The sequence below is a fragment of the Paramisgurnus dabryanus genome, chromosome 5 (assembly GCF_030506205.2).
Source record: "Paramisgurnus dabryanus chromosome 5, PD_genome_1.1, whole genome shotgun sequence".
NCBI classification, from domain to species: Eukaryota; Metazoa; Chordata; class Actinopteri; order Cypriniformes; family Cobitidae; genus Paramisgurnus; species Paramisgurnus dabryanus.
This window is the reverse complement of record NC_133341.1, coordinates 9,360,533-9,366,593: the sequence shown is the minus strand read 5'-3', so window position 1 is coordinate 9,366,593 and position 6,061 is coordinate 9,360,533.

Here is a 6,061-nt window from a genome sequence, read left to right as displayed (position 1 = left end):
CTGTTAAAAATAGATAGTAGTGTAGGTAGAATGTACAAATTATTTTGTATTTTACTTGCTAGCTCATATACTTAAGTAAATTATAACTTATAGTTTCAGTTTATAAATGCTAAAAAAATAAGTTAAAAACAATTTAGCTTCAAGTGCCTGTGTCATTAAACCGAATGTATTATTTAAGTGGCTAACTAAACATGTTGACGTAAAGGGGACATATCATGAAAATCTGACTTTTTTCAAGTTTAAGTGCCATAATTGTCCTTAGTGCTTCTATCAACCTAGAAATGTGAAAAAGATCAACCCAGTAACTTAGTTTTGGTAAACCATTCTCTGAAAGCATGTGAAAAATAGATAATTGAAATTTGGCTCCCCTTGTGATGTCAGAAGGGGATAATACCACCCTTAGTCTGCACTATCCAAATACAGCACTGCCATTTAGTGCAGACATCAGCTCATTTGCATTTAAAAGGACACACCCAAAAAAGAAATATTTTTGCTCACATCTACAAAGTGGCAATTTTTACATGATATAATAATAAATGATCTATATGGTATTTTGAGCTAGAACTTCACATATTTACTCTGGAGACACCTTAAAAAAGTCTTGTGAAATGTCCCCTTTAAATAAGCTTGCTAAAAATATTATCTAAAGTGAAAGAAATGCTAACTGAAGCTTTTCTTTCGACATATAACCATCTTCTGTTGCTCAAATACGCACATTTCAAAATGCACAATTTTGTAACTACATTTTTAACTTCAAGTATTGCATACAGTACGTATCATGTCTTATTGGCAGCATGGGTGGCCAATACGACAAAGGTGCAAGTATGCATACACATGATGACACAGCACTAAAGAGCGGGAAGAAAACCCATTAATAAAATGCAGATCTTTCACATCAACAAATACCAGCCTATCAGTCACACCGCAGGCAGTCAAGACTCATATGGAAATCTCACATCCATACCGAACATGTGTTCTCAAAATGTGTGACATCTTACCCACCCTGCACCTCAAAGTGCAGTATTTCAAAGGCCTCATTTATTGTGTCTACCTGGACTGTACGCTTTATTTCCCAAGCAGTTTCATTTTTATCAACAGTTTAAACTGTCGGCATTCACATCACACACAATCTCTTAGAGCCGTAAATGTGTATGTGCCTGTGTCCCGTCGCATTAAAGGTGTGTGACAGATCTCACGCTTAAGCTCTCTGCGATGATGGTTTGGTGATTTAAAGCAGTCAGTGGTATCGAGATAACATCAACTAAAGTGGGTCAGTTTCAGCTGAGTCTTTTGGAAACACCTCAGAACTACACAATGTTATAAAGCTGCGAGATTGCTGAGCGAGATTGCGCTGAATTTCCCCAGATGTGAATATGAGTGACCATCACAGCCTCTAAATAATATACGGGCATAAACCCACATTGTATAATGATGCAGATAAGAGCTGATAATATAGCATGGAAGAGATACAGAAGACAGATAATGTAATGTTAGCTGGCCACCTTCATTATGGGTGACTAGGATTCAGATGTAAAAGTTATGTTTCCACTTACGCTGCTAAAATTTTCACATAACCAAAGTTTAAGATCAAAATGCCTCCATCTTGTTAACAGAGGCGTAAATGTAATCATTGTCTTTGAAAAATGGTCAGAATCTCTTATTCGATCAACAGTTCCTCAGGTAACCTCTTAGATCTGTCAAATGCAGTATAGCAAACAACACCTGCATCCAAAAGTATTTTGCTATGCCTCATTGCTGTGATAGATACACCACCATTGAAAGAATGCAGGGACTTTTTCAAGAAAGAAATGACCGAACAGACACAAAGAAGTTCGTGAAGACCTACTCCATCTGTCAGGTCCATGGCCGAGTCATGAACCCCTTCTCCTTACTAATATGAGTGTGAACTCATATTTAGATTATCTGATGTCCTTATCAATCCTTCCAGAAATGTGACAGGCTTTGAATATCTACACTGTTGTATGTACATTTAGCGGCTCAGTGATGTAGGCCATGTGGTGGTGGTGGTGGTGTGATGTTATTTTGTTTGTGGATGTTATATCTGTCCTCATGTCCTGTGATTTTGTCTCATGTTGTGTTTGCCCTGATGTTCTGGTACGGGTGCAAAATGTAATTTTGGCTCAAAGCAGAAAGCACAAAGTGGAGATAAATACAGGCAACATTCTGTAGTGTCAAATAAGACACATACGGTGTTTTAGATCAATAAGGGCAAAAACATTTAGCGAAACCTTTACATAATGACAATGACCAGGCTGGGGTATCGTTATATTCGATGCGATTAATAAAATAAACAAATAAAATGCGTGGTTGTGGAAAGCTGGTCTTGGATTGATGGTATGAAAACAGGACATGAGTCAGAAATGGGATACATATGCTAAAGTACTTTTCAATGATAGAGCGTGCTGTCATTACTCCATACAAGTGCAAACTCATGGGAATTATTAAGACTTTCTACAGTTCATATCTGGGCTTAAAATGGTCTATAAAGGGCCAAATGATATCAAGCTGTGTTGATGTGCATTCAATAGGTATATAATATTATGAGATCATTCTTCTGACATGTATGCATAATATATGAATTCACCTAAATTAACAATTTAAATACATTTTTTTTTAGTAACACATTACAATGAAGTATTAAGTAAATGCATTAGTTAACACAAAACAATTAAAAATATTATTATTAAATAATATTTTTTCAGCATGCATTAAACTTTGTTAATATATATATTTATGTAAGTTCACTGTTAGTTTAATAACATTGATGCTGAAATGAACATGAACTAAGATTAATATATGATATAGAAGTATTGTTTATTGTTAGTTCATGTATTAACTAATGTTAACACATACAACCTTATTGTAATGTGTTACCACATTTTGTTATGAAACTTCACATTCAGCTTTTGAATGTATAACTAAGCTACTGTTAAAAGTACTAGTCTATTTGTTGTTTACTATACTATAAAATATGAATAACTCTTATCAATGGAAAAATCCAGCAAAAGCTAACAGCGTGTCACTAAATCCATTCTACCTGTCGTGTTGTTTTGTCATCAGTTAGTTTATCTTTGACACAAGATTATAAAGTTTGCCTGTCAAAATACTGGTAGCCCCTGTTTACGTAACAAACCTATTTAAGAGGTACATTTTCTGTTTATCACAAGTCAGTATTTAACAACAAACATAGTTTAGCTGTTCGGCTCAGTGTCAGAAATCAGCTATGGAGATTTTTTACGGCTTTGTAAATACAAAGTCAAGGTGTCTGACATCTTTCTGAGAATCCTATATTTGCTCTGCCGGCAGAAGTAAACAAAAAATAAACAGTAAATATTTAACACAAAACCAAGCTGCTATAGCCGATTTAATCCTCGTTCATCTAATTCCTAGAAGATTTGTCAATTATGTTCAACTGTCAGTAGAAAGGATTACATTTTTTTTAAATGTCATTAAATGCAAAATGTGGTTCCTTATTCACAACCTAAAGCAATCTGATCTGTCCAGGTTTATTTTCATGACCCTGTGCATTGTGTGCACAAACACAAGATCAATGAATTAAAATAATAATAAAATACTAAAATAAAACTTAAATGTAAATAAAAAATTAGACGTATATTTGCTATTTATTTGTGTCTGTTGTTTTTAATATTTTTCATTGTAAATTAGGTGTTAATAACTTTTGAGCTGCTAATAAAATAAAACTTCTAATGGTGATCTTGGACATCTTTGCGCCCTTCACGCAAAGGTAAAGTTTTCTTACTGGGGCGCCCCTGAAATTACTATAAGTCACTTTGAATAAAAAATGTCCGAAACAAAACATAAACATGTGTCGATTTTTCTTTGAAAAATGTGGTGTGATGTGTGTTGTCAGTCTGCCTACGCATATGCACTTTTCATGGAAGGTTTAGTCACACTGCATCGGTTAGAAATATGGAACTCAATAACAATATGGAAACACATGAACACATCAGTTATTTGTGTATACAGTAACAAAATTATTATGTGCCAGTAAAGCGAAGGCTCCTAAAAGTCTGTAAAATATACACTATAAAAATGTTGCTGTAGTTTTGCCAGTAACTTACTGTATAGGTTATTTACAGGCAACAGTTTGTTCAAAGTTAAATGAACATTAAACATTACCAAGTCTTTGTCTTTACAGAATAAAACTATAAAATTACACCCTCATGCAAAGCATTCTGGGAACCAGAAATCCTCATCAACCTTTTTCTGTTTTTTTGGTTCCCAGAATGCTTTGCATGAGGATGTTATTTTAGTTTCATTCTGTAAAGATTCCTAATGTTACTTTGAACAAACTGTTGCCAGTAAATAACATACATAGCAAGTTACTGGCAAACAGTGGCCAGTAATACTGTACTTTCTACAGATTCATATCATATACAGAGTTTCATATCATTTATGAGCACTCTCTGTGACCACTGCTCCTAATGTAACATTATTTAACAAGTCATAGGGACAGAATAAATAGGTAAATTCAAGGATGTTCAAAAGAGGAAAAGCTTTTTAATGATCTTTTAAAAGCAATAACATCGAACATAGTTCAGACGTGCAGAATTATGTATAGAATTGCTGTTGACATGAGAACTTATCTCGTTGGCAATGAGCAGAAGAGGCTTGTTACATGCTTCTCTGACATTTCCAGTCAGCACCAGAATTATACTGATAATGAAAGACAAGCCCAACCCAATCCACTATGCCTGAACCCATTCATCACAGGCAAGGGGAACTGCATCATGCATTATTCCAATAAAGCCTCGTGAAACTAGAGCTGATTTCTTGCTAAATTCCAACATTAGTCACAGATCCATATTTCAAGATTAGCCAAGTCTGTGGGGAGTAATCGTTGTCCTAGGAAGGAATGAGTCCTTGCTGGGTTATCGAACGCTCCGTTTAAAAAAGCCTTTGTTTAGACATCATTTCGTAAAAAAATTACTGTTATGCTACCGGATCAACGGCCACAAATTCCATTCCTTTTAGCTGCCAGCCAAACCTCATGAGTGATGCCTGAGGGGCAAACAAAAAGGGTTTCGAGGCGATTTTTACTAGGTAAAAAGGTTTCAGCGTGTTCTGGGATTGTCTAATGGTTACCTTGCGAGTGCTTAATCGTTACGTCTTTTTGTTGAAGTAATTCTTCACTTGAAAGATCGAATTTCGCAGGTTTATATGAGGAGAATAAAGACAAGAGAGCTTTGGTCAGAAAAGCACTTAAGATCAGTGCTGATATTTGATAGAACTTCTAATCACTGTTTAGAAAAAATGGCGCCCGTCTAAGCACCCCTGGATTGGATTCCCTCTTTTCCATGAGTGGATTTTGATTTCTTGGTGACTTGCATTGACTGGTATATAATCCATGGACGTTCCATATTACTCATTTATTCATTCGTTTTCAACACTATAAGGATATATAATGTCTCTCTTGACACAGTCATTCATTCTTTGCAATTCACAATGAGCAATATACTTCTAAACACAAAGACATGTACTGTAACCCTCTTCCACAAGAACAGGGACGTTTCTAGGGTTAGGCAAACTAGGCGGTTGCCTATAGGGTGCCACCAGCTGCAGGGGATGCCAAAGAGCGCATATACATTTTGACTGCTTGAATGAGTGAAAAATGAGCACTGCAAAAAAAAAAAAAAAAAGATAAACTCTTAATGTTGCAAGTATAACATAGAATGGACGGCAAAATATTTCACCAGAATTAGATAGAAGTGATAGGTATGCGTGATTTGCTTAAAAGCATTGCAGTTTTTTAAAACCACAACCTGCTTTTCTCTGTTTTTAACACATTTTTTAATGATAATTGATATGCAATAATTATCAAGCACTGGACATGTGATGGTTTGCCCGTAAGAAAATGAAGCATGATTAAACTATAGTTTTATTTTTATTATATAAGCACCCACAAACTTACTATGTTCTTACCATAATAACAATGGTATTTTATTTGTAATAATACTATGGTAATACAAATTGTAATTAATCTGCAAAAAACTAAAATAATGGCTCACCAGTAGTGCTG